This window comes from Pongo abelii, chromosome 16 (assembly GCF_028885655.2).
Source record: "Pongo abelii isolate AG06213 chromosome 16, NHGRI_mPonAbe1-v2.0_pri, whole genome shotgun sequence".
NCBI classification, from domain to species: domain Eukaryota; kingdom Metazoa; phylum Chordata; class Mammalia; order Primates; family Hominidae; genus Pongo; species Pongo abelii.
Genome location: NC_072001.2, coordinates 64,237,901 through 64,250,956, shown reverse-complemented (window position 1 = coordinate 64,250,956; position 13,056 = coordinate 64,237,901). Strand labels below are relative to the sequence as shown.

Below are 13,056 nucleotides of genomic sequence, written 5' to 3'. Positions count from 1 at the left end.
TGACTCCTCCTGATTTTACCTCTGACCTCTGGCCCCAGACAGGGGGAGCTCGAAGGGCAAGCAGGGCACTGGAGCTCACCAAACACACAGCAGGAAGGAGTGGTTTTCATGTTTGGGGAGCAGCACAGGTAACTGGCAGGAGTGAGGGACCTCTTGGAAAATGCAGATTTTGGTAGACCCTCCCAGGGGACAGTGCCATGGCATCTGGATTCTTTTTCTTTTTTCATATTCTTTTTTTTTTGAGTCAGGGTCTCACACCGTTGCCCAGGCTGGAGTGCAGTGGCATGATCTTGGCTAACTGTAACCTCCACCTCCTGGGTTCAGGCAATTCTCCTGCCTCAGCCTCCTGAGTAGCTGGGATTACAAGCATGGACCACCACGCTAGGCTAATTTTTGTATTTTTAGTAGAGACAGTGTTCCACCATGTTAGCCAGGCTGGTCTCGAACTCCTGACCTCAAGTGATCTGCCCACCTCGGCCTCCCAAAGTGCTGGGATTACAGGCATGAGCCACCGTGCCTGGCCAGGGCATCTGGATTCTTAACAAGCTTTTCAGGTGCTTCTGATGCACATCAGGGTCTGAGAATTACAGGGATAGTCTTGGGGCTGATACAGGATGATGTTTGCTTTTTAGTCACTTAACCACCATGTCTTTTTAGATGACCCAAGGATGCAGTGTGCTGAGCAAGGAAGAAATTGTAGTCTAATCAAAGACATGACACATGCATATGAAGACTTAAATGATAGCAGTTAAATAGTTAAATTCAACAAACAGATTGTATTTTGCAGACAAATCATAAATGGTCAATTTTTCACGTTTTAGGAGGAGCCAGCCACAGAGAGAACTTTAGTATTGAGTACTGAATAATCAGATGTGTTTTCTTAGAGTGAAGGTTAACCACCGTGGCTTTAGAGCTGGGTGGTGAAGGATGTATAGGAGTTTATCCAGTAGAGAAACAAGGTGGGGCATTCCAGGGAAAAAGATTGGCAGCAATGCAGGTCTTGGTGTGGGCATTTCATGGTGCCTGTGTGATAAGAGATCAGAGAGAAGGGCGTGACTGCAGACCACCTTCTCCTGAGGAGACCATCAGAGCCATGGGGAAGAGATGAGATTAGGCTGGGCCTGAGGTGCAGATAGGGATGCTCTAGAATTAAGGCACCAAAGGCTGGAACTTGAGTCCTGCCACAGAATGGAGCAGAGTGATAGTTTAGGTTATTTCAGTTGTTGCATGATCAATAGCATGAGATTTTCACTTGAATGTGGGAGCCAAAAGAGAGAAAATTCAATGACTGACAAATCTAAGATTTCTAGTTTGGGGGACGGATGAGATAGCAGTGTAGCTGGCCAGAAGTTTAGGAGCTATCCTAAGGTTTTGCCGGCGTCGGGGCAATCAAGGAAAACCACTCTGATTACAGAGTTGGCAGAGATGAAGTTTCTGATGAGAACATTCTGGGAAGATTTCACTTTTTCTTTATACTTGAGTAACCATGGTGTCACTAGAGATCCTGCCAATCTGGTTGCCTAAATTCATTTCTTGTCCTCTTATTGAACATTAATGCTCATAGGAAAGAAAAAAAGATGGGATCAACAGGTCTGGAGGCTAAATATCATTTAGTTTGCTGCAGAGGCTCAGAGAAATCAGAGTGTCAGCAGATAATCACTTCATGCTTCATCAGTGTGCTGAAACCTCATTTACAGAGGGACACAACCAAACCATGAGCTCTCTGCAACAAGCAAAAAGACCTGCAAAACAGCTTTGCAGTCTGTGTTCATTTGTTCCAGGTAACACCTGCATGTTCCACGTGTCTGCCACCTTGTTAAGTTCCCGGGTGGTAGGAGCCAAAGAATAGAAGTAACAGTCCTTCTTCTTCTTTTCCTTTTTTTTTTTTTAGAGACAGGGTCTCGCTCTGTTGCCCAGGCCGGAGTGCAGTGGGACAATCATAGCTCACTGCAGCCTCGAGCTGCTGAGCTCAAGGTATCTTCCCACCTCAGCCTTCCAAGTAGCAACAACTACAGGCACATGCCACCATGCCCAGCCAATTTTTATTTTTATTTTTTGTAGGGATGGGGTCTTGCTATGTTGCCCAGGCTGGTCTTGAACAATCTGGCCTCAAGTAATCCTCCCACCTTGGCTTTCCAAAGCACTGGGATTACAGGTTTGAGCCACCACTCCCAACCTAACAGTCCCCTAACAGTCCTTTGATTCAGTAAACCTTTACTGTATGGCTGACTCTATGCCAAGTACTCCCCTAGGGGCAAACTATATACAGTAAATAAAGCAAAGTTACTTCTCTCAAGGAGCTCCTGTGATAGTTGAGGAGATGGATGTGTATAGATAATTAAGATTGAGTGTTACAACTACTGAAACACAATTTCATACCAGGTACATAGGTACCACAGAGCAGGAAGTGATTAATTCTAAGGAAAAAGAGACTCTCCTTAATTCTAAGGAGAAAGAGACTTATCTTAGGGGGGAAATTGAGGGGTATCTGGGGGGGGCTTCCTGGAGGAGATGATGCAATGCATGAAGTTTGGGAAGATAACCGGCCATTTTTCTGGACTGAAAAGGAGGTGAAGAGCAGTCTAGGCAAAGAGCACAGGGAACTGTGAATAGCTATTGCTTCTCCCTGTTCAGTGTGTAAGGGCAGTGTGCTGTGAAGGGATAGACACATGGTTGCAAATGCAAATTTTGTGTTTTAACTTATGGAATGGGAAGATGGGGCAAAATCGTGAAATGCAGTGCAATGCATGGAACTCATCTGTGGGAAGCAAGTATATTCTCACATCAGCTGTTCAGAGATGTGATTTTGAGTTCTGTGGACATGGGAACTGGGCTTTGACAGGAGATGGCTCTGTGTCAGTTCAGCCCTCTGAATTGACAGATGAGGAGAGGATCATTGGGTTAGGGCAGAGGTGTGTGGGAACATCCGGGAAACTTTGCCTTCCCATTCCAAGGATGGGCAAGGTTAGACAAGGCGTGTCTGTCTGACAAAATTGCTGGGAAGAGAGGTATGAAAGGAGGACATGAGACTATTGATTGTAACTCATTCATCCATGTAGCAGAGTTGTTTATTGAGCATATACTTTGTGGAAAAACACAGGACAAGGTGCTCTTAGCAGTGATAAAGATTCTTCCCTGGTCTTTGCCATTAAAACATTACCATTTTTAAAAGATGGGTACACAAAAAATCAGAATAAATGAAGATAAGAAGAACTAGTGCAAACTGCTTTTGAAAGAAAGAGTAATATATGAATGATTCTAATAAGGGTTTGAGAGGAGGGAAAAGCTTCAGCTCTGTTCTCTGTCCATCCACGAGCCAGTTTTTTTCCTTTTTTTTTTTTTTTTTTTGAGACAGAGTCTCACTCTTGTTGCCCAGGCTGGAGTGCAATGGTGTGATCTAGGCTCACTGCAACTTCTCCCTCCCGGGTTCAAGCGATTCTCCTGCCTCAGCCTCCTGAGTAGCTGGGATTACAGGTGTCTGCCACCACACCCAGCTAATTTTTGTGTTTTTAGTAGAGATGGGGTTTCACCATGTTGGCCAGACTGGCCTGGAACGCCTGACCTCAGGTGATGTGCCCACCTTGCCCTCCCAAAGTGCTGGGATTACAAGCGTGAGCCACCACGCCCGGCCACATTTTTTAAAAATTTGAAATAACTTTTAGACTTGCAGAACAGTTGTAAAGATAGTACAGGCAACTCCTGCACACTCCTCACCCAGCTTGCCCCAAAGTTAACCTCTGTAACCATGGTACAAGTTATCAACTGAGAACTTAGTATTGGCACAATGCCACCACCTACAGACGTTATTGGATTGACTCATTCTTCTGCCAGCGTCCTTTCTCTGTTCCAGGATTCCACATTGCATTGAGTTGTGTTGTCTACTTAGTCTCTCCCAATCTGTGACGATTCCTTGGTTTTCCGTGTTGTTTATGATCTTGATCTTGATCCCTGTGAAGAGCATTGGTTAGGAACTTTATAGAAGGCCCCCCAGTTTGGGTTCTCTGGCATTTTCTCCTGGTTAAAGGGAGCCTGTGGATTTAGGGGAAGAGCACCACACAGAGGTGAAGGGCTCTCCATAACATATCATATCATCGGTATATTGTGTCGTGACATCGAGCTGTCCCATTTCTGGTGATGGGAACCTCGATCTGATTCCCTAGTTAAGGTGGTGTCTGCCAGGCATCTCCACTATAAAGTCAGTATGTTTCCCTTTGTAGTCAACAAATACTTTGGGGCTAGGAAATATTCCACTTCTCCTTAAACTTACCACGAGCTTCTTTTCAAGCCTTTGCTGTGGTTCATTCTAACCTTTCCCCTGCCGGAAACAGCACTGTGGCTTCATGCGATGCTGTCTTCCATCTTCCTGCAGTTGGCTCCAGGGAATAAACTCACACACCATGGATGTTCCCAGGGTGATGGTAGCAGGTGTAAAGAATTGCTTTTATTTATGTAGAGAGGAAATGGTGCTCAGGGCTAGCAATTTCTCCAAACACACATTTCCAAATGAGTATCTGCACTACTTTGTTTTGCTATCATGGAAACAACAGTGAAGTGGAGGAAGGAAACCCTGAGGACTGGTCTGTTCCTGATGATACTGAGCTGTGTGACCTCAGGCAAGGAACTTGAGTTCTCTGGGCTTCAGTTTTCCTAAAGTGGCTGAGGTTAGATTAGTCAATTCCTAGAGTGACTTTCACCGGTAACATTCTGTAGTTCCATGGTGAGATTTCCTTCTTGGCTAAAACTCTACCTCTAATAAGGAAAACTAAGATACAATACAGTAAAGAAAACAGATATGAAGGGTGTCTGGGTGTTATATGACCTTGGAGTCTCTGTAATTGAGACATCCAATAAGGGTATTTTGAAATCAGACTAATGAATGAGAAATAAATTGCTATTTTCAAAGTCTCACAAAAGGGTATACATCCAATTGTAGTGGATGGCTGTAAGAAAGGACAAGCTCTTTATGTTCAAGACCTTTCCTGTCTGTAGCTTTTCGCAAGATTAGATTGCCTTTAGTTACCCAATCTCAGATTTCCACTCCAGTGCTACTGGTATTTGGTATTTCTCTCTACTTTTGGAGTATGCAGACATCTCTCCCATATTAGATTCTGGGCAACATCTTAATTCTTACCATATGGCCGTATTCTTAAAGCTGAACATGGAAATGACCTACTTTATCCTTTTTTTTTTTTTTTTTTTTTTTTTTGCCAAAGCTAATCCTAGGCATACACTTTTTTTTTCTTTGTTCTGCTAATGAAAATGCTTGTTCTTTGCTGTTCGGCATGTCACTGAAAAGGTGGCAACTAAGTCTGATTGATTTCAGAGCATGAATTTCAAACCCTCTTTGATGTCGCATAAGCATTCCAGATTGTCACATTTTCCCCCTTTCTGGTCATTTTCTGCTAATTGACCGTTTTTCACTTTAGTACTGCTTTTTGCTTTGTGAGTTTTTACCTTGGTTTAATTTAACATTTGAAATTCTTGCCTTACCATTTGCAATTTGTATCCTTTCAGAAGGATGAAAAGAGCTCAATGTTCTTCCAGGAGATAATGTTTTTAGGAAAGGGCTGTCTTTAATGGCTCTTCAATGGTAGAATGGCTACCCTTCATTCTCAAACATGTTAAGACCAACTCACTAAGACACACATGTTGGATTTCTGACTGGGTCGGAAACATATGGAATGTTACTATTGTCTTAGTATTCCTTAGCATTTTACTTAATTCTGATACTAGTCCTATTGGCCTGTAAGGTGACTGACTAGATTTTTTTTTTTTTTTTTTTTTTTTTTTTTTTTGAGATGGAATCTCGCTCTGTCTCCCTGGCTGGAATGCAGTGGATGATCTCGGCGCACTGCAAGCTCCGCCTCCCAGGTTCAAATGATTCTCCTACCTCAGCCTCCCGAGTAGCTGGGATTACAGGTGCACACCACCACACCCAGCTAATTTTTATACTTTTACTAGAGAAGAGGTTTCACCATATTGGCCAGACTGGTCTCAAACTCCTGACCTCAGGTGATCCAGGAGACCTGCTTCGGCCTCTCAAAGTTCTGGGATTACAGGTGTGAGCCACCATGCCTGGCCTTTCTTTGTGTGGATTTTTAAAGTGTCTGCCATGTTTGGCAGTGTGCTAGGTGCTGGAACTCAAAAGTGGGCAACCCACAGGCCCTCCCTTCAAGGTGCTCATGGTCTAGTAAGGAAGACAGCAAAAATACAGAATTTCAATAGAATGTGCTACCATAGACATAGGCGCAACATACAGAGGTAAGAGAGGAAGGAATTTTTAACTGTCTCTTTAAAAGAAGAATTCAGGGAAAGCTTTTTGGAAGAGGTGTTGTCCAAACTGGATTTTGCAAGATGAGTAAGATATTGCCAGGAAGAAAATTGGTAGAAAGTTGTGAACACTATGGCCGCAGAACACAGCAGGGTAACTAATTGGTCCACACAAATGACCCTATAACCTTGTAGAGTTATAAGCACTGAACCATATAAGGCGTTGGATAGTTTAATTGTATTAAATCTCATACAGCCCTTTAGAACAACATCCTCTGCAAATTCGTAGAAGATATTATTTCTCTGAAATGAGAAATAAGTAGTGATAGGATGGATAAATGAAGCCATTGATGATGAAAACTTATTTGTACTGCTACCTGCCTGGATCCTCCCTTTACTTGTCTTTAAGCCATACTTACCTGGTATCTTTAGTGTAGTAATTGTTGCTCTACAGTTTTGTCTGGTATCTTTAGTGTAGTAATTGTTGCTCTACAGTTTTGTCTGGTATCTTTAGTGTAGTAATTGTTGCTCTACAGTTTTGCAGTTTTGTCTATTTTTTTTTTTTTTTTTGAGATGGAGTCTTGCTCTGTTGCCCAGGCTTGAGTGCAGTGGCGTGATCTTGGCTCACTGCAGCCTTTGCCTCCTGGATTCAAGTGATTCTCATGCCACAGCCTCTCCGGTAGCTGGGACTACAGGCACGCACCACCACACCCTGCTATTTTTTTTTTTTTGTATTTTTTTTAGTAGACACAGGTTTCCCTGGGTTGACTAGGCTGGTCTCAAACTCCTGACCTGAGGTGATCTGCCTGCCTCAGCCTCCCAAAGTGCTGGGATTACAGGCGTGAGCCTCCACACCCAGCCTACGGTTTTTGTCTTCTTACCATCTTTTGCTTTTAAATCATGTGTAAGCAGGTGTGGAGGACCTGAAGATGGTTATCCAAAGATCTTTACTGGCCGTGTTCATTTATTGAACTCTGAACCTTTGAAAGCAATCATTAAAAGCCTTTAATCCATCAGTTTGTCCATTTGCCACATATTTACTGTATGTCAGGCATTATGCTAAATCACTGGTTGGCAAACTTTTTCGTCTCATGACCCCTTTATACTCTTAAAAATTGTTGAGGATCTTAAAGAGCTTTTGTTTATGTGAATTATATTTATTGATATTTACCATCCAAGAACTGAAAATAGAGAAAATAATTTAAAATACATGTATTTTAAAATATTATAAACCCATTGCATCCTAACATAAATAACATATTGTAATTAAACAAAAATCTTCCAAAACAAAAACCAGCTAGAAGAGTGGTATTCTTTTTTATTTTTGCATATCTCTTTTATGTCTGACTTAATAGAAAACAGCTGGATTCCCAGCTCTGCTTCTGCATTCAGTGTGTGGTGGTATCACACATCATGTAACCCCTGGAAAACTCTACTATTTGTCAAAGTATTATGAAAATTCTTTTGACCTCATGGGTTTCCTTGGAAGAGTTGACCCCCGCAAGGGACCACGGACCACACTTGTGGGAACTGCTGTGCTAAATCATGCTCCTCCCCTCTATGGAGTGGAGATATTGAATCCTGGAGGTGCCTTGAAAAGAACCTGAGGAGGCAGAGCTGTGGGCTGAGGCCCTTGGGTCCATATTACATCCCAGCAGAGGAGATCACGAATCCTTCATGTGACCGTGTTTATTTTGGTTTGAATCCACAAAAGAAGAAAGAATGCATGTGTTTAGATTTTCTTTGTACCAAAGGAAGAAGTTTGTAGATGGGTCATGTTAAAACATTAAATAATGGGTTAGATATAGCAATACATTTTACCCCATCAAAAGATATTTTCAAAAGCGCGTATAGTCTATATGGTTAGCTATTTAAGGACTTGCCATGGGTGTCATGTTTCTATTTAACAGTTGTCTCCTGCTAGGTTGTTGTTTGTCATTTATATGTAAGCTTATTTTCTTTTTTGTAACTAACTCACAACCTGTTTATTCCTTTTTAGTATTTGTGTATGTATTGAAAGAATTGCATGATTTTTTGTTTCTTCACATAGAGTACCTTTTATTTTTAAAAAGAATCTTGGGGTGATGGTTTATTTTAGAGTTAAATCAATCAAAATATCAAAAAGCTTTTCCTCTGATGCCTTAGAAATGTTTTAGTAGACACAGCACTACCAGTATTTTCCAATATCCTTGAAAGAAATGGCTGTGAGCATTCTAGATAAAATTGATATAGTTATCCATATTTTTCTGCTCATAAAATAGAATTTGAGCACTTTCAGATTATATTTTCAAATATTTAGGGCAATGTATTTAAAATGTTTTAAAAGTTAACTGGGGAAAAAGGATGAAAGAGTTTTAATTTCCTTGGATCCGAATAATTCAAGTTGCAAGCTTCCGTATTCAATTTTCCTTGCCTTCTGTTGGTTGGTTTGGGATTTTTCTTGGCCTGGGATTGAATATTTTGTGTCACTTTAGGAAAGTCAGGATGTAGCTAGCTTTCAAAGTAATAACTCAGATTTATAGTTGAATGGATTTAGAATCAAAGGATTTTGGAAAACACACATTAGGTTCATTGCTCTTTTTTAGAATCCGAGTATTTTAAACACACTTTCCAGTGTAACACTTGGAGTCTTTTTTAATGCTAAGAATAAGCAAATGGAAGGAAGGTTTTTATCTGCCTCCCTTCCTCATTTCTTCCCCTTTGGCCTTCTTTCCTTCATTTTCTTTCTTTTTTTCTTTTCTTTTTTTCTTTTTTTTTTTTTTTTTGAGGTGGAGTCTTGCTCTTTTGCCCAGGGTGGAGTGCAGTGGTGCAATCTCGGCTCACTGTAGCCTCCGCTTCCTGAGTTCAAGGGATTTTCCTGGCTCAGCCTCCCGAGCAGCTGAGATTACAGGCACATGCCACCACACTTGGCTAATTTTTTGTATTTTTAGTAGAGACGAGGTTTCACCATCTTGATCAGGCTGGTCTTGAACTTCTGACCTCAAGAGATCTGCCTGCCTCAGCCTCCCAAAGGGCTCGAGTTATATGGGATTATAGGCGTGAGCAACTGTGCCGGGCTCTGGTTCCTTTCTTGTTTTTTATTTTTATTTTTATTCTTATTTTATAATTTTATGCCTCTCTTTGGCTCCCACCCTGGCCAGATTTGTAACACTCAAATGTCCATTAAAACGCACAAACAGTTATGTGATGGAAGCTGGGCCCTGGTGCTGACAGCCGTATTTCTCACATCGTTGTAAACATGTGTGCAACCACATCTTAGTCTTTAGTTCAATTATTTGTAATAATAATACGGTGATTTTTAAAGTTTCTCTTTCAAAACAAAATCTGGAGTGTGCAGACCACTCAAATTACAAACATATTCAAAGATGTAAAACGTCTCGGGTGAAAAGCCCAAGCCTGTCAGTATTTCTAAGCACGCATTCCTGGAAACCCAAGTCCCCACTCACCTGTTTTTCTAATTGCATTTTCCTTGAAGTGCCTTTGTGCTCACTTGGATTCTCTAGCTGTAACCCAGAGCAGCAAATCTTCCTCTTCTCTGCTGGAAGTAGCATTATTTGTGGATGCTGAAAAGTTCTAGAATTAAACATCAGAACTCCTTCCATCACTTCACAGAAGGTGCGTTATAAACACTGAATGGCTGTGTAGGGATTTTGTCTTCAATGTCTTTTAAATCTTCAACCGTCGATATCCATTTAAGGCCAACCAATCCTGTTTGCTTCCTCTTTGCCATCCCCTTCCCCCCACCTATGAGAGCAGGCATTCAATAAATGTAGGTCAGTGAATGTTCCAGAGGCCAGTTACATGTTAATTTGAGGTCAGGTCATATAAAGCATGAACATTTATGTTAAAACTTGTGTACCTCTTTTGTTAGTGTATAAATGCCATAATTTTAACAACAATAATAATAGTAGTCATTTTTACTAAATGCCTACTGTGCTCCTGACATCATATTAGGCACATTATATGTGTCATCTTATTTAACTATGAATTACACAACTCTATAAGGGTTGTTATTTTCCCATTTTACAGATGAAGAAACTGTAGCTTGCCCATGTTCATATGGCTTAGTAAGTACGTTTTTAAGGAGTCGATAAGAATAATTCATTTTTAGCCAGGCATGGTGGCTCATGCCTGTAATCCCCAAGCATTTTGGGAGACTGAGGTAGGAGGATTACTTGAGCCCAGGAGTTCAAGATCAGTCTGAGCAGCATAGCAAGATCCCATCTCTGAAACATGAAAGTAAAAAGAAATATTTTCTTTTTGCAGATTGGCTTGCTTAAAGGGCTGACCATCTGATGTAAAGGAAATGGAAACTTCTCTCTGAAAAGCAAGTGATCTCCCAGCCGCACCCATTTAGGAGACCAGGATTTTATTTTGATCCACAGGAAACTAAATGAGTTAGAGGCCACTCCTGTATCAACAGAGTTTGTTACTTAAATGGCAGTAGGGCGGTCCGCAGAAGGAACACCAAATAGTCTGACTATCTACCAAGAAGAGAGTGTTTGAACACATGTGCAACCTCTTGACTGTGGTGTGTGGGGCAGCATTTAATAAGAAAGAGCTAAATCTGCTTGATCTGGGAATATGTTCAACACATGTTAAGTGCTAAAAGATTCAAAGTAAATAAATGTTTGTGTACTCCAAATTGTTAAAGAAAGAATGTGTGTGTGTGTTTGTAGATATATAGATGAATTTAGGAACCAGTATGATGGTGTATTACCGAACCATTGACATTGGTGATCTTTGCAGGGCAGAAGCCTGTGGTTGGCGTGAGATAGGAGAGGTTTTTTTCATTGTGTATGCCCTCATTGTTTCACTGCTACGATAACTTGTGACATTTTCTTATGAGATTAAAAAATAAAACTTAAGGAAAGAAGACAAGCCCAACTCAGAGCAAGAAATATGGGTTTGAGACTTAGCTTTGTGGCTTATTAGCTCTGTGGCCTGGGCAAACACATAACTTTGGTGAGCCTCAGTTTCCACATCTTCCTTTCTATTTTATTTGAGACCAGGTTTTGCTCTTGTCCCAGGTTGGAGTGCAGTGACACAATTATGGCTCACTGCAGCCTCAACCTCCTGGGCCCAAGCGATCCCCCCATGTCAGCCCTTTCAAGTAGCTGGGACCACAGGCACATGCCACCATACTTGGCTATTTTTTTTTTTTTTTTTTTTAGAAACGGGATCTCACTATATTGCTCAGGCTGGTCTTGAACTCATGGACTCAAGCAATTCTTCTACCTCAGCCACCCAGAGTGCTGGGATTATAGGTATGAGTCACCGTGCCTGGCCCCCATCTTTAAAATGAGAGAATGAGATGAAGTAACTCCCTAGTCTCCTTGGCCCTTGTGTTTTGTAAAATCTCATGAGACTCTGCCCTTGAGGCAGCTTGGCATTTGTGCTCATTGAGGGCTGGGCTGGGCAGCCTTGTACTATTTCCTAAATTTGAATCCTAAATTTTCCTAAATTTTCAGGACCACGGACAAAGCCCTCGTGGCATCTTGAAGTGCTGTCCTTGCCCACCAGGACTTTTGCCTGATGATCCCTGTGCTCTAGACAGAGTGAGCTTATGTGATGCAAAGCCATGACCGCTGAAATAGTGTTTTCCAGCTAGCCATAGTATAGACCCATAGACTTTCCTTCTTCCACTTATATTTTGATGTCATTGTTTATACCCTGTGAAATTGTGAGGTTCTTGTTATTTAAAAACTAGTAGAGTAGTTAAGAACATGGGCTTTGCAGTCAAGCAGATTTGGGTTCAAACCCCAAATTCACTAGCTGTGCAACTGTGGGCAAGTTATTTCACCTCTCTGGGCTCAGTGCTCTCATGTAGAAAATGATGGTAATACCACCTTAGAGAGCTATTATGCGGGTCAGATATGCATAAGAGTGGAGGCTTTAGTCTCTGGAACATAATAAGCATGCAATAAACATTAGCTGGCAATCAGTAAAATTCTCTTTCCCTGCGGAACAGATGCAGGATAAAAATGTAGGGTTGTATGGCTGAGTTTTACACTGGAGCCTGGGAAGGTGTAGTCAGGCTCAGGAGTCATTTGCTCCATTTCATGTATGAGAGTGGTTGATAAAGATGACAAATGCAAATACTAAAATATTTTGTCAGAATTTATGACAGGAAGTTTTGACACAGTGATATACTAGTTCCTGAGAAACATTTGTGCATTATTAATCCTGGATCACATTTCCCGCCCCTCTTTTGCCAGTGGCATAAGCTGCGTGAGAAGGGAGAAGTCCGTTTCCAGAACAGTGGCTACTTGTGGTTGCCAGTGACAAATTAAATCTGCTGATCCTTATTAAGAATTTTCTATGACCAGTGGTTGGCTAAAAGCTGGGGAAGCCAAGGTTAGTAAGAACCAGCCTAACTCTTAAAGAGCTTACTGGGTGAAACTAGGAAATGGCTCCTTATGGAAGAAGGCAGAATGTAAGCTGGGTGGTGTGAGGGCAGGGGGGACGTGACAAACTCTAACAGAAGCCAGCAGAGAAGGCTTTCCAGAGGAGACCTTTGAGCCAGGCCTGGGAGGAAAGCATGAGACATACATTTCAGGCTGGAGAATGGGCATGAGCCCTGGCAGAAAGCTGAGAGAGTAGGTAATGTGCCTTGTAAATGGTGAGTTGCCCCAGGAGGTCAGAGTTACCATGTTTGTGAATGGCCATGAACAGGATGGAAATGTTTTCCAACATTTCTGCCAATAAAGGTCTCCTGGGGAGCTTGCCAAAAGCACAGATTCCCAGGCCCCTCACCTGCTGATTCACACCCAGTGTGCATACCAC

General features: G+C 41.8%; 1 protein-coding gene and 1 long non-coding RNA gene across 2 annotated transcripts in view; both read left to right on the top strand.

Annotated features, from left to right (window-relative positions):
- RORA (RAR related orphan receptor A) overlaps positions 1 to 13,056 on the top strand; it is a 736,081-nt gene that overhangs the window by 42,576 nt on the left and 680,449 nt on the right. The window lies entirely within an intron of this gene.
- On the top strand, positions 9,746 to 10,930 carry LOC134760268 (uncharacterized). Its single transcript, XR_010137470.1, has 2 exons — positions 9,746 to 9,885; positions 10,537 to 10,930. It is a non-coding gene; the product is annotated as an uncharacterized LOC134760268 (long non-coding RNA).